General features: G+C 42.8%; 1 protein-coding gene across 11 annotated transcripts in view; it reads left to right on the forward strand.

Annotated features, from left to right (window-relative positions):
• The window catches only part of SLC16A7 (solute carrier family 16 member 7), a 323,799-nt gene that overhangs the window by 181,505 nt on the left and 116,795 nt on the right, over positions 1-25,499 (forward strand). For all 11 annotated transcript variants that reach the window (XM_033959550.1, XM_033959552.1, XM_033959542.1 and 8 more), the window contains one exon: positions 3,786-3,835. The gene's annotated coding sequence lies outside the window, so the exon portion shown is untranslated. The remainder of the gene's footprint in view (positions 1-3,785; positions 3,836-25,499) is intronic.

A 25,499-nucleotide genomic window follows, 5' to 3' on the forward strand; every position in this document is an offset into this window, starting at 1 on the left:
CTCTTGGCGGTCCTGACACCCGACACGATCGGGGCAAGAGGGAGCGCAAGCCCTCTTGCCCCAGCCAACTGCGGAACCCCCGACACGATCGGGGCAAGAGGGAGATCAAGCCCTCTTGCCCCCCCCCGACTCCCCGACACGATCGGGGCAAAAGGGAGCCCAAGCCCTCTTGCCCCCCCCCCGACTCCCCGACACGATCGGGGCAAAAGGGAGCCCAAGCCCTCTTGTCCCGCCGACTCCCCAACTCCCCGACAATATCGGGCCAGGAGGGAGCCCAAGTCCTCCTGGCCCTGGTGACCCCCCCCCCCCCGCTAGTTGTTTGGGCCAGAAGGGAGCCCAAACCCTCCTGGCCACGGCGACCCCCTACCCCCACCCCACACTACATTATGGGCAGGAGGGATCCCAGGCCCTCCTGCCCTCGACGCAAACTCCCCCTCCCTCCAACGACCGTCCCCCCCAAGAACCTCCGACCGCCCCCCCAGCCGACCCGCGACCCCCCTGGCCGACCCCCACAACACCCCCACCCTCCTTCCCCGTACCTTTGTGTAGTTGGCCGGACAGACGGGAGTCAAACTCGCCTGTCCGGCAGGCAGCCAACGACGGAATGAGGCCGGATTGGCCCATCCGTCCCAAAGCTCCGCCTACTGGTGGGGCCTAAGGCACCTGGGCCAATCAGAATAGGCCCGGGAGCCTTAGGTCCCACCTGGGGGCGGGGCCTGAGGCACATGGGCCCAACCCTCCTGCCCGTAATGTAGTGTGGGGTGGGGGTAGGGGGTCGCCGTGGCCAGGAGGGTTTGGGCTCCCTCCTGGCCCGAACAACTAGCGGGGAGGGGGGGTCGCCAGGGCCAGGAGGTCTTGGGCTCCCTCCTGGCCCGATATTGTCGAGGAGTTGGGGAGTCGGCAGGGGCAAGAGGGCTTGGGCTCCCTTTTGCCCCGATCGTGTCGGGGGTGCCGCGGTTGGCTGGGGCAAGAGGGCTTGAGCTCCCTCTTGCCCCGATCGTGTCGGGGGTGCCGCGGTTGGCTGGGGCAAGAGGGCTTGAGCTTCCTCTTGCCCCAATCGTGTCGGGGAGTCGGGACTGCCAAGAGGAAGCAGCAGGACACCGGTAGGAGCTTCCACATGATGGGGGGGTCGGGAGGCTGTGGGGGTGCGAGCGGTCCTTCAGGGTGGGGGTGCGGGTGTGGGTGGGAGTGCGTGCGAGCGGTCCTTCGGGGTGGGGGTGTGGGTGCGTGCGAGCGGTCCTTCGGGGTGGGGGTGTGAGCGGTCCTACGGGGGGGGGGGGGTGAATCGGACGTCGGGGGGGCATTAGGCTTTCAGGATGGGGACAGGACTTCAAGGGGGAGAGGAGAGTCGGGGCGGGCGAAAGGAGAGTCGGGGTGGCCAGAGGAGAATCGGGGCGGGTGAAAGGAGAGTCGGGCAGCATGCGCGGTATACGGGTGTATGCGGTATATAAAAATTTCTGTACATAAATTTGTGGTTTTCGCACGCTATACCCGTGTGCGCGTTTTACACGGGTGCGCGTTATCTACGTGAAAATACGGTAACTAACCAGGTGAAATTAGGATAGCTTTTGTGCTTCTCTGACTTTAGTCTACTGACTTGATCACTATTCAGATAAATATTGTTGCTTACTGGGTAACGTTTGGCTCTACCAGACTGCTTCAACAGTGGTCAGATAGTGCCAATACGATCAGACTGGCTTTTCAGGGCAAACACCACTGAATATAATCTGATGAATGGGACTTAAGGAGTTTTTCCTATGCAGGTAAATTCAACTGAACATTAACCCCACCCCCATCCCAACCCCCACTCCAAAGGTTTTGTTAAATAAAATGGTTTTAATTTGATCTCAGGGAAAAGAAACAAAAATTCCCAAATGGTAACAATAAAACACATTTTTTTTTTGCATGCACATCTCTACAGACATTTTGTTTTCAATATTTTTTAGTATGCCTATTTATGTCATGTCATTCTGGGTTCATTTTACTAAGGTATGCTAATGGATTAACTCCCAAATTCTGTATTTAACCTTATCTTGTGCATGCAAATTGTTTATCAAGCCTAATCAGTGCTGATAATTGCCAATTTTGATCTTATAATTGATGCCAATTGGCACTATCAGCATACCTTGTAAAGCGCTGCGTGCAAGTTCTATTGTAGTTCATAAGAACATAAAAATAGCCTTACTGGGTCAGACCAATTGTCCATCAAGCCCAGTAGCCCATTCTCATGGTGGCCAATCCAGGTCACTAGAACCTGACCAAAACCCAAGGAATAGAAATATTCCATGCTACCGATACAGGGCAAGCAGTGGCTTCCCCCTTGTCTTTCTCAATAACAGACTATGGACTTTTCCTCCAGGAACTTGTCCAAACCTTCCTCAAAACCAGCTACGCTATCCATTCTTACCATATCCTCTGGTAACACGTTCCAGAGCTTAACTAATCTCTGAGTGAAAAAAAATTTCCTCCTATTGGTTTTAAAGTATTTCATAGAAACATTGAGTGTCCCCTAGACTTTGTAATTTTTGACGGAGTGAAAAATCATTCCACTTGTACCTGCTCTACTCCACTCAGGATTTTGTAGACTTCAATCATATCTCCCCTCAGCCGTCTCTTTTCCAAGCTGAATAGCCCTAACTGTTTTAGGGCTCCTTTTACAAAGGTGCGCTAGTGTTTTTACCACACGTACCGGATTAGCGCACGCTATAGCATGTGCTATCCGAAAAACTACAGCCTGCTCAAGAGGAGGTGGTAGCGGCTAGTGCATGTGGCATTTTAGCGTGCACTATTCTGCGCATTAAGGCCCTAACACACCTTTGTAAAAGGAGCCCTTAGTTTTTCCTCAATCTGAAAGGGGGGGGGGCAGCTTTTGACCAGGATAAGGCGGCATTATTAGTATCTTTGGATCTTTCAGCAGCTTTTGACCTTGCAAGTCATTTTCTCTTCTCATAGGTTGTTTGGAGTCTTTTGGTATTTCTGGAGTGGTGTTAGAATGGTTTAAGTGATTCCTGTCAGATAGAACTTTTAAAGTTTAATTTTCTTCAGGCTTTTCTTCAACTAGAAGTTTATCTTGTAATGTGCCTCAAGGTTCAATACTTTTTACGCTTCAATATTTTTCTGAGTCCCTTGTCTTTGAGAATTGAACATCAAATTAAAAGTTATTTTTCCTCAACCTATTGTTAATCCAGACTTGGGCACCTATGCAATCTTGCATTAACATGATCAATGATTGGATCACTAAAAATAAATTGATTCTGAATCCTCAGAAAACTGTTGGAATGTGGGTCACCTGTTCGTCCATCTTGGCTCCAAATTATATAATTTTCCCCTTTTTCCATAATGTCAGTTTTCACTTTTGCTTATTAATCTGTCTTTCTTAATATCCCAGTAAAGGAATAAACATTCCCTTCCACTGTGTTCCCACTTTCATCACTTGAATGCCTAAATCATTAAAAATCAACTATTATCTTCAATAGGCTTTTTATGTCTGTTTTGATTTCCTTCAACTCCAGTTTGATTTTTCTTATTATGATCATCATGTTGATTTTAGTGAGTAAAGCTCTATTACAAGTCAATGACTCTTCAGCATAATATTCATGAAGGACCACATTCAAATATGATAACGATCGTGTTTATTTCCTCTACTAGATTTAATATTTTCTTTCATATCAAAAGTGTTGCAGAAATAGTCTGTGGGAGGCTTTTAACTCACATTTCTGAGATGGGATTGTTTTGGATTCTTTTGAATTGCTAATTGAGTTGCATTTTGTTTTGCTCTTTTGCAGAGGCGCTCACTCAAGAATCCTTCCACTTAGTGCCATTTTCTCTTCAGCAGGTAACTTTTTTTTGTATACTTACATTTTTATCTTTGATTCTCATCTGTGTTTTACCATTGTTATAAGTTTTGGTTTAGAAGAGAGCACATGGGATTGGAAGAAAGAATTTTAATTTATGCATTTATTTACGTTTTGCAATATACATTGCAAAAATAAATCATTACAGGAATAAACAAAGTCTATGGGCTCCTTTTATGAAGGTGCATTAGGGCCTTAACGTGCGGAATAGCCTGCGCTAAATTGCCCCGCGCGCTTGCCGCTACCGCCTCATTTTAAGCAGGCAGTAGATTTTCGGCTAGTGCATGCTAATCTTCTGCGTGCGCTAAAACCGGTAGCGCACCTTCGTAAAAGGATGAGGAGGAACAACAAAAAAGAAATCAAGTGGTTAAGATATTTTTTAGAAATGTACAGGGCAGTATTCAGACCCAATGTAATTATTTTTTTTAAAGTCAACTGTAGCATAAAAATAAAAGTATTTAGATTAAGTTCTGCTGTATGATTTGCTCTGTATATTTAATGCCATTCCAAATCTGTATAACAATGCTGAATATACCTATTTTTTAAACACTGTAACTCAAAAACATGCTGTCACCTCTTAGTCTGAATATCGACATGTATATGTTTTAAAATATCTCTCCAAATCTACATTTGTTCCTCCCAACAAGGTATGTGTGTGTACATGTATGTATGTGTGTATGTTTTGTAGCAAGTAAGGAGAAACCTACCAGCTGGTCAGGCTCCTCTGTATCGGCACATGTGTCAGACTGAGTGGAGTCTGGAGTAGAGATCTGCACGGGAACGGGGATCACGGGAATCCCGTGGGTCCCGCGGGGGTCCCGCAGGAATCCCCCCTAACCCATGGGACTCCCACGGGGACCCCCCTCTGGCCCACGGGACTCCCAAGGGGTCCCCCCTCTAGCCAACAGGACTCCCACGGGAATGGAAGGCTTTGGAAGCAGGGTTTGTCCATATAATATAATGGACACGTCAGCCTTAGTAAAAGAGGGGGTTTATAAGTTAATTACCTGAACAGAAAACAAAAAAAGGATTCCACCAAAGAGATTCCAGAAGGAAAACAGCAGCGCAAACACAAAAGAAACTGTGGAATTGATGATCCTGTCAGAAGTAATTGCTGCTTTTTATGGGGATGGGCGGGGATGGAGGTAATTCCTTGCGGGGATGGGTGGGGATGGCGAGGATCCTGATGGGGACGGGTGGGGACGGAGAGGATCCTGGCGTGGACGGGTGGGGAGGGAGAGGATCCTGGTGGGGATGGGTGGGATTTCTGTCCCCATGCAACTCTCTTGTCTGGAGTGGGCAAGGAGCAAAAAAAAGTACATGTTCCCAATAACTGGCAACACCTCTCTTTTCCAAAAGAGATTTATTTCTATGTTAAAGACTTCACCAAGCACAACAATATTTCTCTGGTGCTTAAGAAATACAAATAGAGCTTTCTTGCCAACAGTCAGGAAATTCACATGAGCTTGCAGCACAAGCAAACATCCTTCAGTTATAATCACAGTTCAATGTTCTTGCCAGTGCTTGATCAAAAGAAAACAAATAATGTCCCCAAACAAAGGACCTTGGGTAGGCCCACCAGCCTCCAACACTTTTAAGCCTTTCACAGTTCACAGACCAGTTTTCCTTTGCTTTTTGCTTCACAACTTGAACTCTGAACAATTCTTTTATAACCACTGATTCAACCAGCACTGAGCTCTATCAATTGCCCAAGCTCAGCGGGGAGGTAAACTAATTACCCTTAAAGCTGGTTTAAAAAATCCCTCCCCAAATTCCCCTTTATGGGTTTTATCCTGTCAAGCTTCTTTCTGGTTTTAATTCATAAGGTTTGAAATTAAACTCCTTTTTCTTTGGGTGCCATTAGTTTGCAAATATCAGCATGCTCAGCACAGCTTGAGAGGTTTGGAGGATTTAAAAAATCATCAAATCATTCAAATATCCTTCTGTTTGTAAGTCTCATATATGTTGTAAGCATTCCCACTTTCTACATGCTGCTCTAAGTACTGGAGTCCCAAATCATTTCTTCTACCTCTGAGCTTTCAAGGTAAGCACTTCCACAGTCCACTAACTCCTCAGTTGCATTGGTATTCCCCTCTGAACATATGGACATTTGCTCCTCTTGGGTTTCTCCCTCTGGAGTGCTTATAACCTGATTCAAATAGTATTTGGACTTACCCAGCCTAGTAGTCATTCAGCTTGTTCTGGGGACAGAAACAGGCTTGCTGCCTATCTTCCCACTATACAAGTGATTTATGCAGCTTCCCTCTCTCTCAGAGTTTCTGGCAGTTTAATTACCCCACCAGGTGTGACTGACCTCCTAATTGGCTGTGTCTCTCTGAAGCTTGGAGCTTTGACTGAAACAGTCTGCTGTCTTGTATAATGTGTTAATCTCCCTGCACTACCTCTTTTCTGGGAGCTTTCTGAGGTAATATGGGTTTTCTAGAAATTCCTTGACAAATTGGTAGCTTCCTTATGAAAGGGTAAATAGACCTATTTAGTAGGAAACCCTTTCTCTTGTGACTGCCCTACTTTAAATGGGCCGGTATTACATGGTCTAGGGATGGGCACTGGCTTGCTAACCCTAAGGGCTCCAGTGATGCGGCAGAGGGAATCACCGGCAGGAGAAAGACGCGAATCAGCCTGTTTAGAGTGCTGCGGCTGCCAACGCTGCTGGAGGGAGGTTTGTCACTCTGTTGGTATTCTCGCATGGGAGGGTCAGCGGGGTTTTGCATGTGAGGGAGAGATAGGAGGGTCAGCGGGGCCCGAAGCAATGATGCTGCCACTGCCGAATCCAGCAAGGGTGAGGCCCTAAAGCACCGTACTGATGGCCCCCCTGACCATTTTGGGCCCTAAGCCCTATGCCTACTGGGCCTACCTTTTAATCCGGCTCTGATTGCAATGCAAGGGCCAGAAGAAAATCCTCATCTCTGGGCAAAGAACTTTCCAGGTCTACATATTTCAAAATGTTACGTGCTGAATTCTAATAGTTTAATTTTTTTTTTCCAGGAAAACTTGTATCTTTGTAGGATGTGATACTTTCAAAAGATGAGCAAACATGATGTCTCTGTTTTGCTAACCTGTATAAGAGGCTTTTAGGGGCTGATTCTATAAACAGGCGTCCCGATGGTGGTGATAGGCGTCCTACCACTGTCTGGCAATTGGAATGCACGTAAAAAACAAACCACAATGTAGGCCACCTACACTGTAGGTGCTTGTTGCAGGTGCAGAGGGACACTTAAGCTTGCCCAAGACTGGACGTTGGTATGGTTTCGCCTGGAAGTGGCCTTGGGTGAGCTTAAGCAGCTCTAGATGTCTCCCTTGGTCCGCAATATGCGCCTGAAATGTAGGCCAACAAAATGCTGGCCTGCAGTTCAAAAGCTAAAACTAGATGTGGCTGGCTGTGCCGATTGCCACCCCAAAGCCGCGACTCAGCTGATTGGAGGGAAAATGCCAGTTATGACACAGTTGGACTAGCTTCAGTTGGCATCAAGTAGAGTATTTATGATTAGAGTTGTTAGAATTCTTACAAAATAAGTGTTAGCTCACCATGTCTGAAATCAGAATGAGCTAGAGCAGAGTTTCTCAACTCAGTTCTTGGGGACCCTCAAGCAAGTCTTGTTTTCAAGAAAGCCACAGTGAATATGTATGTGAGAAGTTTCAATTCAATGGAGCAGTACATGCAAGTATATCTCATTTACAGTCAAACCTTGGATAACGAATAATGTGGTTTACGAGGGTCTTGCAGTACGAGCACATATACGTGCGTCACATCAAAAATGCACATCAAAAATGCACATCAAAAATGCACATCAAAAATCGCAGCTTAACGTAATGCATGTACTCGCAGTTCAAGCACGCACAACATATGCTCAACTCACGTTGAGCGCAGCTGAACATAATAAAAGCATCATGCCCAATTCACCCGCAGTGTAGTGACTGTTCGAAACGAGTGAGATCTTTCAATACAAGTACGTACAGTACTGTTTTCTATTAAAGTTTTTGGAATGTGGAACGAATCATCTGAGTTTCCTTTATTTCCTATGGGGAAATTTGCTTTGATATACGAGTGTTTTGGATTACGAGCGTGCTTCTGAAACAAATTATTCTCGCAAACCAAGGCACCGCTGTATATTCTTTGTGGAAATCTTGAACCACGAGACTGGTTTGGGTTTCCCAAGGGCTGGATTGAAAACCTATGTGCATGAATTTTCAATATTGAGTCATGAATTTAATATTTTATTGCAGTAGTTTGGATTGAGCATTTTTACTATTTGGTTAGTAGGTGGATTGGTTAGGTGGTGGGTGATTTTGTTAGGTGGTGGGTGACCAGAGAATTGGATAGAGGATGTGTGCTAGATGTGGTGCATTTAGATGTTAACAAAGCCTTTGACAGTGTTCCACAGAGACATCTAATAAATAAACTGAGTGCCCTTGGGATGGGTCCCAAAGTGATGGGCTGTGTCAGAAACTGGTTGAGTGGAAGGCGACAGAGGGTAATAATCAATGGAGAGCGCTCTGAGGAAAGGGATGTTACCAGTGGTGTGCCTCAAGGTTCTGTCCTTGGGCCTGGTTTTTTTTTAACATTTTTATAAAAGATATTTCTGAAGGGTTGTCGGGTAAGATTTGCCTCTTTGTGAATGATACCAAAATCTGCAATAGAATAGACACGCCAGATGGTATGAATAACATGAAGAAAGACCTGGCGAAGCTTGAAGAATTGTCTGAAATTTGGCAGTTTAAATTTAATGCTGCAAAAACCAGAGGGAACGGTACAGTTTAGGGGGTGAAGAACTTATGTGCAAGAGCGGGACTTGGGTGTGATTGTATGTGATGATCTCGAGGTGGCCAAACAGGTTGAAAAGGTGACGGCGAAAGCTAGAAGGATGCTAGGTTGCATAGAGAGAGGTATGGCCAATAGGAAAAAGGAGGTATTGATGCCTCTTATAAGATTCTGGCGAGATCTCATTTAGAATATTGTGTACAATTCTGGAGGCCGCACCTTCAAAAAGATATAAAAAGGATTGAGACGGTCCAGAGAAAGGCTACTATAATAGTGTATGGCCTTCGTTATAAGGTGGATGGCGACAGACTTAAAGATCTCAATCTGTATACTTTGGAGGAAAGGTGGGAGAGGGGAGATTTGATAAGAGTCGTTTAAATACCTACATAATATAAATGTCCATGAGTCGAGTCTCTTTCATTTGAAAGGAAACTTTGCAATGAGAGGGCATAGGATGAAGGCTCCGGAGTAATCTGAGGAAATACTTTTTTACAGAAGGGTGGTAGATGCGTGAATAGGCTCCCAGAAGAGGTGGTGGAAACAGAGACTGTGTCTGAATTTAAGAGGGCCTGGGATAGGCACTTGGGATCTCTTAGAGAGAGAAAGAGATAATGGTTACTATGGATGATCAGACTAGATGGGCCATTTGGGCTTTATCTGCCGTCATGTTTCTATGTATGTATGCTACAAGAAAATCAAGGTAAACAATTATGGGGAAGTTTGTAAAAAAAAAAAAAACAGCTTGAACTTACTCTATCAATGGATAGGGAAACAAGCTCTGTTTTATATCAAAGTGGGCAGCATCATAGCAGGTATTTTAAAAATATTCTAAAAGATCAAAAACAGACTGACAAATATGCCAGTTACACAATAATTTTGATAATACGTCAAACTGATTCTATTAAAGTAAGGACTGTGAAAGTTTCACCAATTTTTTTTTTCCATGAGACACTGCATTTCCTTAGATCTATAACAGGAAAAAAAATAGAACAGTGTATTATAAAAACAGCAAAAATAGCACACTAATTCTTCAGGTTCAATAGCAGACATGTCTCTTGAAGACATATTTTTCTTTATCTTGTTCGTAGCTTAATGGATCTAAGAGAATTGTGCAAGATTGCTTAGTGTTGAGGCAATTAAAACGGAGAGGTGAATAGCTGTGACATCTCTCAAGATCTACAGCTACAAACTAGGTGATCTTTCCTCTACTTCAGGACTTCTCTACTTTTATTTTAATGAATGTCCATGAGACGTCTGTATGTTTTGACTAAATATCACAGAAATTAGCTAATGATATGGACACATCTTTGGGTTTTTGGAGTAGTCAAAGGAGAAGAAATTTAGGGAAAGAGTTAAAATGAGCCAGCCAGTGATATGCAAAATATCTCTCACACAAGGGAACCAAATTGGTTGTCACCTAAATCATCCAATTTGGTTATTAGAGATTGGCTAAAGAAAATTAAATTACTAATACAGTGGAACCTTGGTTTACGAGCATAATTTGTTCCAGAAGCATGCTCGTAAACCAAATTACTCGTATATCAAAGCGAGTTTCCCCATAAGTAAGGAAAACTTGCTTGATTGGTTCCACCTCCTCTCCCCCCAGCCACCGGTGCTGCTCCACCTGACCACATCCCCAAAAGACTCCCCCACCCCCGAGGCCACTGATGTTCTTCCACATCCCCCCGCGAACTGGCATCTCCCCTCTGCCCGCAAACACCGCCCCCCCCCCCGTGAACCGGCATTGCCCCCCTTGTGAACGCCCACCCCCACCCCCCCGTATGAACCTGCATCCCCCACCCGCTCAAACTGAAGGCTTACCCCCAATCTGGCACTGGCACTCAACACCAACCCACAGGAGGTGCCGGTGCCCGAAGATCCTGGCTCTTGCTAAAAGTGCTTGGAGTTGATATTCAATAAGTCAGTGACTGATTAAAGTTATCTGGATAAGTTGTCCTCATAACTCTGCTAGCTAGTACAGTCACTGAATATAGCTAGTTAAAGTTATCTGGATAAATGTATATGGATAACCTTAAACCACTTGTTTGTGTGGCCCAGTTAAACTTTAAACTTTGTTTATTTTGAACTGGATAAATTTGGCTGGACAAAATGTATGCAGTCTGCTGAAGTAGATATTTAAAAAAGCCAAATTCTTGTCAGATTATTTTTTGAAGTGACACGGATGGTCTCTGTCAGAGACAAAATGCTGAGCTTGATAGACCTTGGCCTGACTCAGCATGCCTTTTCGTTAATTCTTATCAGGTTACCTGAGAAAATCTTTTGAACAATTGACCTCTTAGTAAAACAGAACTGTAGTAACTTAATGTATGTCAGCTCATAAGGAAATTTTGACCCTTTCTGTCTTCTCTAATATTGGTTGTATCAAATGAAAACCTGCAAGCAAAGTGATCTGTATAAAGTATACTTTTCCTATGGGACAAGCCTGTATGCTAACAGGTAGTAAAATACCATACTGTTATTTATCACATGAAAACACATTTTAGCTTGTGGTAAAAACATATAATTTGTATTTGGGAACATTACATATTCCAGGCCTGAAATCTTTTAAAGGGTGCAGCATCATTTAAAAATAAATTATCTGACACCTTTTTTCTAACATCAACAAATGAATTGAACCCCCCCCCCCCCCGACAACCTCAAAACTCCACTGGAAAGGAAGGAGGAGCCACAAAACAAAACTCCAAAAGTGGAGTTGATGAACTGGATCAACCAAATTTTTTACAACACATGAATCAGTCAATAAAAGCAAATCCAACTGGCAAAATATGCAGTTGATAGTCTATATTGTGATGATGAACAACTGCAGTGGATGGTCCAAAGTTTGTTCCAACAGTTTAGCTGGCAATAAAGGCAGCAATGGCTTGTGCTGGTGTAATCGACAGTCGCACTGAGCAGTCGGCAAATCCAATATGCCAAGCAAGCTAGCAAGTTATGCAGCAGTAGAATGGACAGTACCAATGGAAAGAAACAGAAGACCCTACACGGTCCATGTTTCTGTTAATGTAATAGCCTTCATCAGGTGTCCAGTACTAAAAACATCCAGTCAAACTGAAATGGAAATACTCATGCATCCAAGAACACCAAAGCAAAAAGCCCTGGTGGTCTAGTGATCACCCCTAACCTTGTGTGAAAGGGCTCTGTTTATGGGTATTTCAGATCCCAGATGATCTAGTGGTCCCAATAAGTCTTCCCACTCAGTTCTAGTCAATGGAAAAATATTGCAAGGAATGAGCACCCCCCCCCCCCTTCCCCACTGTACATGTAAAATTCAACTCTTGTATGTCTAGCCCCACTGTAACTGAAAGTGGTTAGGAGTCTGACTTGTTTCCATAGCCCCTACCCTCTTAAACCTTCAACTCACTTTATTAGATAAAATCTCTTATGAGGAAGAAGCAATCCACATTGCTTTTGGCCTGGTGATATCATATTGGCAAATGGTGGTAACTGACCTCTTATAGTAGGTACTGCTAAGGCAGGGGTGTCAAACTCAATCACATAAGGGGCTGAAATATAAAACAGGCTAAATCACGGGCCAAATTTTTAATTAAGATACTTTGGGGCCCTTTTATTAAGGTACACTAACCGATTTAGCACGCGCTAAATGCGCACCTTAATAAAAGCCTAAAGACTGACTTTTTGAACGCAGTACATTTTCATCTGCTCCAGCCTTGTTACTAGGATCTTTCTATTGTTTCCGAATCTCCTTGCACCGATGTTCCCAAATATGATGGCAGAAGCTTAACCTAAAGAAGCCCCCAAGAAGGCAAAGAAAGGTGCCAAACTCACCCAAAAGCTTTTCTTTCTGATCCTGTACATTTTGCAACCTGAATCATTGCCAGAGCAGAAGAGCAACAAGAGGGCCAGTGCACCAGCATTCGTGCAAGCACCTCTCTGCCTCCCAGGCTACAGGACTCTGCAGCAGCAGCAGCACCTCTGTCTGGTTCACTTTACAAAAGGACACCCCCCCTCCAAGAAAATAAAAACCCAAACAAACCCTGAAAGCTCACAAAAGCAAGGGGTCAAAATGGCCTCTCTCCATGTGCATCTGACATTTGCTGACAAATGCTCTTTTGAAATCCCGTTTGAAATTCCCTCTTAACACTTTATTTCACACAGAAAAGCAGAGAAACTAGAAGAAGCTGCAGTGCACCCGGCATTGTTTGGTTCAGTAAATGTCCATGCCCCCTCCCCCCAACCAAGAGAAACAGCTTTTTGTGTCCAAGTGAAGCCTTTTTGAGCGTGTGCCAGAGCTCCTTTTGGTGCTTAAACCTCACTTTGGCAGCATAAGTTCAGCAGCGACTGGATTTCTCTCGCGCTCGAGCTCAGTGAACTCATGAGCCCTTCGGGCTGGGAGGAACAGCGCTAGTGAAGAGCGGTGGCAGTAGAGAGCGCAGGCAGGAGCACAACGTCATGCGGCGTTGCAAAGTGTGGCGGGCGTGCAAATCTACAGCTGATGTCTTCCAGCAGGCCAACTTTATTGCAAATTGTTAATTGCCTGGTGGGCCGAATTCTGTTACATTGCGGGCCAGAGTTTAACACATCTGTGCTAAGGCTTGCCAAATGAGGGAGCCTCTTAACATTTTAGAAACAGGAATTGTTGTGTATAGATGAGATATGAAAAGCAAAGATGTAAGAGTAATGATATTTTTTTTCATAAATCCATAAATGACTCCAGTGCAAATTATACTGTAGAAATTGAAAAGAAAGAACAGCTTTCATGCACTGTTAGCTTAGGTATGTCTTTTTAATGCATAGGCTTAGAATGTGTTTGATTGACTTGGCATTTCTTCCTGGTCTTTTGATCGTCAAGCTGAAACAGAGCAAGAACTGATTAGTGCAGGATTATGAGGGGCTGCTGAAGTATTCTCAGCCCAGTCAAGAAGAGAATGATGTGGAGCCAGAAAAGTTATTCCACTCTTTTCTTGATACTTTTTCATTTCATTGAAACGAAAAGTGTCAAGAAAAGTGTGGAGTAAGTTTCATGGCTCCACATCATTCTCTCTGGTAGTGACTAAAAGCATGTTCTCCAGGCGATTGTTTTGTCCAGCCTTGATTAGTGTAACTTGGTTCTGTTGGGAATTTCTATGACCACCATGCATGCTTTATAAGTTACCCAAAATTCTATTATTCAAAGCCTCTTTGGGCTAAGGAAATATGATCATATGTCAGATTATTATGTCAAACTTTATTGGTTTAAAGTGGAATACGGGGTGCAGTATAAACTGTTGCTGCTAATTTATCTGAGTATTCATCAGCAAGCACCAAATACTTGATTGATAGTATTTTACACTATGCTCCCTTTCAAAAATTACGCTCTGCAGGACATTGTGATTTCTATATACCAAAAGGAAGGAAATAAGATTATTGTGGTGGAGAGAAGTTGTAGGTTTTGTTTGATTTTGTATGGATGTATATTATGTATGTGATTTTGTAATCCGCTTTGTAAAAAGAGGATAATAAATAAACTATTCTCTTCTTGGTTGGCTGAGAACTTGTCAGCGACCCCTCGTAGAGCAGGAGCCCCTACCTACTACAAAATAGGTGGCATAAGGGCTCAAACATGAATTTCAAAATTAGCACATGGCCAGTAAAAGGAAAATGGAAATTGTGACCGTTTTAGAGCCATGCTAAAAAGTGGCTCAGCGTGCAGTAAATCCATGTTCTAATAATAGTGCAGTGCCACCCACAAAGAAGTATAAACGCCTACAGAACTGGGATCAGTAATTCTTTATTTAAGTCAAAGACACTGGCAGTGTTTCAGCACTTGGCCTGCCTCAGGGGTCTTTTTAGTTTTCTGTCATTCAATGCCCTTGTTTGAAATTGTTTGTCCCAAACTCGAAATTAGACCGTTGCTCACGGACTGTAGCTGACAAAAGTTTTCCTTAGTCTGAGTTAGACTAATGCTCACTTCACTTTTTAGTGGCCACTTTTTAATACAGTATAGTAAAAGGGCCCCTGAAAATCTCTGGCTGGCAACCCTAACCTACCATTAAGATTTACCAATATTCCAGAGGACTGGTGGATGGCCAGTGTAATAACAAATTGCAAACAACAAACACTCTAAAGATAACACAAAAATGTAGTCCAGTGATCAGTAAAATGATAGAAGGTAATATTAAGAACAAAATTACTGCCTTCATTGGAAAAACCTTGCAGGGATTTAGGAAACAAAAATCATGTTTTACCAAAGGGCCCTTTTACAAAGCTGAAGTAAGCAGTAATGCATGCGTACTACAGCAAAAAAATGGCATAAGTGGGATGTGTTGAGGTGTCATGTGATAATTTTGCCATTTGCACATGCTAGCCACACACTATTTTTTTTTTCACAGGTGATGGGTCTGGGGGATAGAGAGTGCGCATGTTCTGTGTTAATTAATTACATTGCTACATGCTAACTGATTAGCATATACTTAGGAGCAAATTCTATGAATGGTGTCCCAATTTTAGGCAGCGGTAGGTGTCCGACTGCTGTCTAACCAGCTGATTGGGACTCATGTTTTCTTAAAAAAAACCCCACCAAGGCAGGCCACCTACATTGTAGGCATCTGTTGTGTGTGCAGGGAGACATGTCGGGACACTTCAGCATACTCAAGGCTGGGCTTGGGCGAGGTTTGATCAGGAACTGGCCTCAGGTGAGCTTAAGCAGCCTTAGGCATCTCTCTAGGGCCATGATAGACACCTGAAATGTGGCAAGGAAATATCCCTGCTGTGAATAGCTGAGCAGCCGTGGCAGGAAACTTCCCCCCCTCCCAACTCAGCCAACAGCAGGGATGCCCACTCCTCATGCCAGAACCCCCAAACTCCCTTGCAAACTTGGCCAGCAGGAGTGATTCCCATTCCCTCCCACCAGAATCCCCAAACCCCACCCGCAAAGCAAGATGGGTAGGAGGGATGCCCACTCCCTTCTGCCCTGAAACCCCCCCCCAAAGCAAGATGGGTAGGAGGGATGCCCACCCCCTAAACTCCCTCAAGGCCTAGATACTCTCTCCAGGCTCAGGCCCCCCACCCCGCACCCATAACTCTGCTCCCAACCCCCATACCTTTTAGTTGAATGTCCAGCTGAAAGGATGCTCACACCCTCTGGCTGGCCGACCCACCACTCCAAATTGGCAGGCCTTCCCCTTCCCATTGTATTCTGGGATGCACTGGGGAGGAACCTAAGGCTCCAATTGGCTCAGATTCCTAAGGCCCCTCCCCGGTGCATCCCAGAATGCACTGGGAAGGGAAAGCCCTCCATTTTGGAGTGGCTGGCCGGCCGGAGGGTGTGAGCATCCCTCCGGCCGGACATTCAACTGAAAGGTACAGGGAGGGGGTTGGGGTAGAGTTAGAGGTGTGGAATGGGGTCTGAGCTTTGGTGGTGTGTTGGGAGTTCAGGTTCGCGGGGTGTTCAAGTTTGGGGGAGTGGGTATCCCTCCTGCCTAGCTTACTTTGGAGGGGGTGGGTGTTCAGGGCAGGAGGGAGTGGGCATCCTATGGAGGTGTCAATCTATCAGGGCATACTTTGATGCCTCATCGTTCAGACTTTTGGTCCAGTCTTTGGTCCTCAATCAGCTGGATTACTGTAACATCATATACTTGGCAGGCATTCATAGAAACTTGCAGAGATTGTGAATTGTCCAAAATGCAGCGGTCAGATTTATTTTTAAGTTGAAAAAGTATGATCATGTTACACCTTTTTTTTTGAGAGTTGCATTGGCTGCGGTGGAGGTTTGGGTAAGGTTCAAGTTTGGCTGTGTTTGTTATAAAATCATGTTTGGACTACTAATTATCTTACAAATCTGTTCTCCTTCAATAATAGTTAACACACTAGACTCGCATGCAAACTTCATTTTTCCATTTGTTAAAGGATGTAAATTTTAAAAATATCATTATTGCCTTCTATCTTATTAGGCAGCATTCTGGGGTAAAAATTTGGATCTTCTAACTATGACCTCCAGTACCTATTTAGAATTTAGAAGACATTTAAAAACATACTCATTTACTAAATATTTGAACAACTAAGCTATTCCATTCAATTGTAATAATTTTTTCTTTTGTAAACCGCATATAGCTTTACGGTCCTGCGGTATAAAAACCAATTGTTATGTTATCATTCCTGGATGACTTACTTCGTGGGTGGGGGTTCCGGCAGGAGGGAGTGTGCATCCCTCCCACTGACCGAGTTTGGGGGGGTTCGGGGATTCCGGTGGGAGGGAGGGGGCATCCCTTCTGGTGGCTGACATTGGGGGGTTGGGGTTCCCTGCCATAGCCGCTCAGCTGATCACAACAGGGGATTCCCTTGCCACGATCAGTTGATGGCAAGGGATCAGGTGCAGTTTTCTAGGCCAGGGGTAGGCAATTCTGGTCCTCGAGAGCCACAGGCAGGTCAGGGCGGGATATCCATAAGAACATAAGAAGTTGCCTCCGCTGAGTCAGACCATAGGTCCATCCTGCCCAGCGGTCCGCTCCCGCGGCGGCCCATCAAGCCCATTGCCTGAGCAGTGGACTATATCTATCTATACCCCTCAATCCCTTTTTCTTCTAGGAATCTATCCAAACCTTCTTTGAAACCATTTAATGTGTTCCTGTCTACCACAGCCTCTGGAAGCGCATTCCATGTATCCACCACCCTCTGAGTGAAGAAGAACTTCCTAGCGTTTGTTCTAAACCTGTCCCCTTTCAATTTCTCCGAGTGCCCCCTTGTACTTGTGTTGCCCCATAATTTGAAAAATCTGTCCCTGTCTACTTTTTCTATGCCCTTCAGGATCTTGAAGGTTTCTATCATGTCTCCTCTAAGTCTCTCCTCGCGTCTGCCCTAAGGGACAAACGCCCAACCCCACTTAATCGGCTCGATTCTCTAACCACCTAGAGAAGGGGTAGGCAATTCTGGTCATCGAGAGCCACAGGCAGGTCAGGTTTTTGGGATATCCACAATGAGTATTCATGAGACAGATAGAACGACATGCACTCCCTCCTTGGTGTGCATATCTGTCTCATGTACATTCATTGTGGATATCCCAAAAACCTGACCTGCCTGTGGCTCTCGATGACCAGAATTGCCTACCCCTTCTCTAGGTGGTTAGAGAATCGAGCCGATTAAGCGGGGTTGGGCGTTTGTCCCTTAGGGCAGACGCGATTCTATATAGGAAGCCGGTGTGTGATTCTCAGTTGCTTCTTAGGTTGCTGCAGAAACTGGCATCCTATACAGAATCTTGCCTTTAGTGCATGAGTCCTTACTACCTATGGTTGGTGGTAAGAGCTCATGTGATAATCTGTTTAATGACTTTGCGCTAATTCCAGAAATATGAATTTTGGCCATTTTAACTTAGTGGTAAAAATATCCTTAGCGGGGTGGGAAAGATCTGCATAAGGGTGCACTAAGGCCACTTTTTACTACCATTTGATAAAAGGGCCCCAAGATGCATAATTAAGCAGTAACTGAGTTGTAAATTATATAAGACATTTTCTAAATTCTCTCATAGCAAAACTTTTAGTAAATTAAAACATTGTGAGATAGAAGTCATTATCCTATTAAAGATAGAAAGGGGTTTTCAATAATTTATCTACCTCAGTAAGAAAGAAGACGCTTTTAAAAAAAAAATTGTTGTTTTTTTTTCAATATAATCCCCTGATAGCACCATACAGTTAATCCACTTTTCCTGCAATGACATTAACCACTTTAAAAAGAATTCTTCTGTTTGACCTTCAAACCAGGATGTCACAGCTTCCTTGACATCTTCATCAGTTCAAAAACCCTATCAACAGAGAGATTTCTTCAAAACTTGGAACAGGAAATAATCAGAGAGAGCCAGGTCAGGATTGTAGGGCTTGAGCTGCTGAAACCCATATTCTCAGATGGCAGTCTGTGATTGTTGTGACATGTGCACCGGCACATTGTCATGAAAAAGCAACATGCCTTCAGTGAGTTTTCCTTGTCTTTTCTCCTTGACTGACTCCTGCAAAGTGATCATTGTGTTGGCGTAACTCTCCCCGGTTATGGTTGTCTTGTGTGGCATGTACTCCAGGAGCAAAAGTCCTTCATCCCAGAAAACAGTTGTCAAGACTTTGCCTGCAGATTATTCTATCTTGTGCTTCCACTGCATTGAGTCCATTTTGGATTCAGGATCTCCATGATAGACTCAAGTCTCATCTTCAGTCACCAAATGATGAAAAAATTTCACTTGATCTATGCAGAGCTTCTCCAAGTTATCCTGACAGCACTAGAACCTCATGGCCTTCAGATCTACGGTAATTGGGCGACGTTGTGCTTTTGTCATGAATGAACCACAGATGTAACAGAAACTATCTGGATGATTAGTACAATGTCTTGACTTGATAAAGACTGATATTAATCACCGTAAATGTCTGTAACATAAAAAAAAAAACAAAGACAACTGCCGTTAACCCTTCTTATACGTTTATCCTATAAATGCATGATATATCGCCAAATTAACATTTATAATTATATATAATGAGCCTCATTACAAAAATGTGACGTGCTAGTGAAAAACTGAACACAGATTTGAAATCAGCATGAAAAATACTACAAAACCCATCCAACATTAACTCTGATGAAAATGACGTGTTGACCTGTGTGATAGAAAACAGAGGGTAGGGTTAAATGGTTATTTTTCTCAATGGAGGAGAGTAAACAGTGGAGTGCCACAGGGGTCTGTACTGGGACTGGTGATATTTAACTTATTTATAAATTATCTGGAAATTGGAACGATTAAATTTAAAGATGACACTATACTGTTCAAAGTTGTTAAAACACATGTGGATTATGAAAATTGCAGGCAGACCTTAGGAAATTGGAAGACTGGGTATCCAAGTGCCAAATGAAATTTAATGTGGACAAATGCAAAATGATGCACGTTGGGAAGAATAACCCGAATCACAGTTACCGGATGCTAGGGTCCACCTTGGGGGTTAGCACCCAAGGAAAGGATCTGAGTGTAATTGTAGACAATATGATGAAACCTTCTGCCCAATGTGTGGTGATGGCCAAAAAAGCAAACAAGATGCTAGGAATTATTTTAAAAGGGATGGTTAATAAGATTAAGAATGTTATAGTGCCTCTGTATCGCTCCACGGTGCAACGTTACCTGGAGTTTTGCATTCAATTCTGGTCTCCTGATCTCAAGAAAGATAGAGTGGCACCAGAAAAGGTTCAAAGAAGAGCAACCAAGATGATAAAGGGGATGGAACTCCTCACATATAAGTAAAAACTAATAAGGTTGGGGTTCTTCAGCTTGGAAAATACAGCTGAGGAGAGATATGATTGAAGTCTACAAAATCCTGAGTAGAGTAGAATGGGTACAAGTGGATCGATTTTTCACTCTGTCAGAAATTACAAAGACTAGGGGACACTCGAAGTTACAGAGAAATACTTTTAAAACCAATAGGAGGAAATATTTTTTCACTCGGAGAATAGTTAAGCTCTGGAATGCATTGCCAGAGGTTGTGGTAAGATCAGATAGCGTAGCTGGTTTTAAAAAGGGTTTGGACAATTTCCTGAAGGAAAAGTCCATAGTTTGTTATTGAGAAAGACATGGGGCAAGCCACTGCTTGCCCTGGATCGGTAGCATGAAATGTTGCTACTCTTTGGGTTTTGGCCAGGTACCTAGTGACTTGGATTAACCACCATGAGAACGGGCTACTGGGCTTGACGGACCCAGTAAGGCTCTTCTTATGTTCTTATGTAAGGCACTTAGGTTTAAGCGGGTTAGAAATGTTATAAATAAATAAATTAAGACACACCGTATAGCAAGGAGGGTGCTCCCTAGTGGCCAGAACAATAGGCTATGAATTGGGTCTCATGGAGAATTCACTTCCCCCCCTTTTACTAAGCCTTAATATAAGTTTTTACCACAGCCCGGGGCGTTAAATGCTCCGACTCGCATAGGAATTCCTATGAGCGTTGGAGCAGCGTTGGAGCATGTATTGCTCCAGGCCGCAGTAAAAACTTTTTTCATGGCTTAGTAAAAGGGGGATAAAGTTTCCCCTACTTGAAGTATCTTCACAGATTATAGGCCTTTGAGAGTAAGGATTTTTTGTAATGGGTGTGCAAAAAAATCAAAATATTATTCCACATGCTAAATTAACTATGTTCCACTAATAGACTCATCCAGGTTTATCCAAATGGCACACAATTGAAGGTAATCTCATATCCATCTGTCCATTTTTGTAGTTTTCTCTAAAAGGAAAAAATATTTTCTTCAAAATGTACTATAAAGTAAAAGTTGTAAAGACTTAACATGGATAAATGAATAAATTGGTTTTAGATATTTGATGCTTTTGATCTAGTAATCATTTTTATTAGAAAGGGTACAACCGGATAACAGGAACAACAATAATATCAAAAGCGCAAATACCTGTGCCATTCATGTACCTATTTGTGGAGAGTGTATTTTCTTGTGTATATACTGCCTTTTTGTATTTGCGCTTTTGATATTTGATGCTTTTATGTTACTGATAACCATTTTCTGCCAGGAAAAATAGTTATTGAATAGAAAAACATACTTGTTCCATCACTGGAAAGGAACAAAAGTGCACTGAAATTTTTCTTTGGCATTGGAGAGATAAATATAGAGTAACACAAGTCTTGCAGTGTTCTTGTAAGTAAAAATTCTGTTAAGGTACTGTACTTAAAGGTATAAATTAACTTAAAACAAAGAAGCATTACAAATTCATCAAATCTCTTAACCCCCTCTTCTACTAAACCACGCTAGCGCTCATAGAGTTCTTATGAGCGTCGGGAGCAGCGCGGGTCATTCAGCGCAGCTCCCGGCACTAAAACCGCTAGTAGAAAAGGCCCTTAGACTCATAACATGAAACTTAGAAATACTGGAGCATGTGTGAACTTGAAATAGGATGGTTGCTTGAACGACAGTCTCTTCTGTCATAACCTGAAAAAAAGCTTAAAAGCAACGCCATTCAGCTTTCAGCATTTCTCCTCATTTGATACCATGTCAAGCAGCAGGCTACTAACAAGATTTTGCAAGTTTTCCTTTTTGGTTTTATCTGTATTCTGGTGCTGTCTACTGGGCTTTGCTCATACATCCCCGAGGAAGGCTTTTATAGCCGAAACACAGACTGTGTTGGGGTCCAGTACAAAAAGGATTGAAAGATTCTTTGTTATGTCTGTATTGCTTCATGTAGATTTTATATATGCATCAGTTATTTATATAGTTTCTATAAATTGATTGTCCCTGAAGTTGGTTGACTGTGTCCCTTCCCCACTTTTTTTGGTTTACATAACCTGAAAAACAACCAGTTTGAATATTTTCTTGAATAAGTCACACTGGATAAAGTTCTAGATATATCAATAAATACACCAGGCTTAAGGATTCCCTATTATTTATTCCCTATTTATTCCCTATTTATTAGGTGTGTTTGCTTCCCAATGACTAGATAGTATATGGAATGGATGAAGATCTTTGCTTCCCTAGAGGGTAGCATATAAGTGATAGAAATACAGCAGTCGTAAACTAGTCTGAACTATTATGGGATATTCCCATCCAGGATTGGACCCAGCAATGTGCATAGAGAGCTCATGTGAATTTTGCTTCTCTCTCTGTGGTCTTAAGAAGGGTTCATGAGTGAGAGAACTGAAGATGGTGCCTCTCAGCGCTTACAAAAATGGTAGCCTTTGACTAAAACAGATAAAAATTCACTTCTTTGAAGCTACTTTCAACTCTTAAATCTCACTCACTGTCAGATACCTATACCCATTGTATCTTTCCTTCTACCAGAAATTCCCCAACCCTGAGATGTCCTGTCTGTCCAAATTAGATTGTAAGCTCTTCTGAGAAGGGACCGTCTATTGAATATTAAATGTACAGCACTGCTGTACATTTAATAGTAGTAGTAGTTCCACTCTGTTTAGTCTCTAAGGAGTCATTTTTCAGAAAAGGGAATTGGTGGGGAAAGATTTTGTCCTGGAAAGAGGGCTGACAGGGGAGTCTAAGGTGCCTCCTAACAGTGCCGCTAAGTTGGGATTCAACTAATCTTGGGTACCAGGTTGCCATTAAGCCTAGGAATTCCACCCTTGCACCTGGGATTTCATGCTTCTGAATGTGTCTTTTGTCATGATGCCAAAGAACACAGTAATATCCTGCTTCCCCACTAAAATTCAGGTTTTTTAAAGCATGAGCTGCACGGTGCAGGAAGTTCCTGCATTAACAGAGCCAAAACATAGTGGGAAAGGGGGAGACTTACTTTTTTTTTCTTTTGGTTTGTAGCTGCAGTCAGCAAAGTGAGGTTAATAGATAGTTGGCTTCTAAGCCTATTCATTGCTTGGTAGTGAGGAGAATAATATGACCTAGATATGTGTGAGGGCATATGAAAGAGATAGCGGCAGGGTGGATTATTGGAATTCATTTACCCCAAAAATGTAAACATTGCTGGAATAATGCAGCCTCATACTACATAATTAAAAAGTAATCCTTATTTCATGATAAATAACTTTTGGGCTATAATGTATTTAAAATAGAAAACAAGATAGAATTTTTTCCTAAAAAAAAATGCATTTTATTAAAAGAAATCCAATTTAAAGATCTTTAAAGAAGGACACAGTATTACTTGATAGGGTCCAGAGAAGAGCGACTAAGATGGTTAAGGGGCTGGAGGAGTTGCCGTACAGCGAAAGATTAGAGAAACTGGGCCTCTTCTCCCTCGAACAGAGGAGATTGAGAGGGGACATGATCGAAACATTCAAGGTACTGAAGGGAATAGACTTGGTAGATAAGGACAGGTTGTTCACCCTCTCCAAGGTAGGGGGAATGAGAGAGAACTCTCTAAAATTGAAAGGGGTTAGATTCCGTATAAACATAAGGAAGTTCTTCTTCACCCAGAGAGTGGTAGAAAACTGGAATGCTCTTCCGGAGTCTGTCATAGGGGAGAACACCCTCCAGGGATTCAAGACAACGTTAGAGAAGTTCCTTCTGAACCAGAACGCACGCAGGTAGGACTAGTCTCAGTTAGGGCTCTAGTCTTTGACCAGAGGGCTGCCGCGTGAGCTAACTGCTGGGCACGATAGACCATCGGTCTGACCCAGCAACGGCAATTCTTATGTTCTTAAGTCTGACCCCATACAAATTTTGACGAAGACCACCAACTTTTTTTAGTAGTCTACCTCTAGACCAACTCCATTCTGCTTATATTTTTGAAGGTGTGGTCTCCAGAATTGTACACAATTCTAAGTGAAGTCTCACGAGAGTATTATACAGGATAGGGGAATCAATACCTTCTTTTTCCTATTGGCCATACCTCTCCCCATGCACCCTAGCATTCTTCTAACTTTCGCTATCACTTTTTCAACCTGTTTGACCACCTTGAAGTAATCACATACTATCACATCCAAGTCTCACTCCTTTTTCATGCACAAAAGTTCTTCACCCCCTAAACTGTACCGTTCCCTTTGATTTTTGCAGCCCAAATGCACGACCTTGCATTTCTATCATTAAATCTTAGCTGCATCTAAATTCTTGTAGTCTAAATATTTGCATGCATAATGAACATGTAAATATTAGCACATCGTTTATAGATTTGCCTCTTAGCCCTTAGCTGGACCCAGATTTTTTAAAATACAAAGTATTTAGGCAATTAGCATCTGATGCTGGCCATGTAAGTGTTTTGAAATATTGACTAGCTTAATTTAAATTCTGCCACATCTTGCTGATACATCACTGTTCTACTGCACACTTTTGGTGATATTTTTTGGCAAGGTAGTTTAAAAATAATGCAAAAGCAGTTTGTTTATGCCCTGAATTCTCACTGTGCTGAATTTTTAAAACTGCATTCCAGCAAGTTTCTCTCGTTGGTAATTTTCAGGTTGTCATTGATATAACCCTAGATAAGAGATCTCAGATTCATATGAGGGTAATAATGCAAGAATGTTACATACTATAATAGATGACTAGGATAATAGATCCCTGGAGGATTATTTACCCTTCAGACAATGATTTTACTTTTTTACTCTTGTCCTCATAAGTCGTATTTCTGTATTGATCATTACTTCTTTTTTTTTTTTTTTGTATTTTCGAAGCCATTGTTTCTACATACTATCTGCGAAACTAACTATGTTAGTTCTTGATCATGTCTGTCTCTGACTGTCTGTCTGTCTGTCTGTCTTTCTCTCATTTTGAACTTTGGCATAGCTAATTCATCAACAGTACTGTGGAGATATAACTTATCCTTTGAGGAAGATGCTGAGATTTTAGAAGTACTTTCTAAGTAAGTGTTAGAAATTTTTCTACTAAACAAATAAGAACCACAATACAAAAGAATCTGAAATGCTTAGAAAGATGGGAAATAATTATTTTGCATAATAATTATTTTACATGGAAGAGGAAGTAACAGCTTAACCCCCCCCCCCCTTTTTTTTCTTTTTTAACAAAACTGTGCAAGAGGTTTTTAGTGCCGGCCAGTGTACTGAATGCTCTGATCTGACAGTCATATAAAGTTCCTATGAGCGTCAGAGCAGTATAGAGCATTCAGCGTGCCGACTGGCACTAAGAATCTCTTGCACAGTTTTGTAAAAAGGGGGTGGTGTTAGTATATTTTTACCATGCTTAAGTAAAAGGGTCCCTTAAATTGTAAAGTTTTGCACTTAATATGGATTAGATGCAAAAAATAGCATAAAGTAAGTGCAAAAGCCTGTAAAACAGGGGTGTCCAACCTTTTGGCTTCCCTGGGCTGCATTGGCCGAAAAAAATGTTTCTGGGGCCATACAAACACGCAAATGATGCAGCAAGACAGAGGAGGGAGCCAGCAAGTCTGTAAACACCTGGGGGCAGCAGAGGAAAACACTGCATCGCCCTCGACCGGGGCTGCATAAAATACTTCATGGGGCCGCAGGTTGGA

Source organism: Geotrypetes seraphini, chromosome 9 (assembly GCF_902459505.1).
Source record: "Geotrypetes seraphini chromosome 9, aGeoSer1.1, whole genome shotgun sequence".
NCBI classification, from domain to species: domain Eukaryota; kingdom Metazoa; phylum Chordata; class Amphibia; order Gymnophiona; family Dermophiidae; genus Geotrypetes; species Geotrypetes seraphini.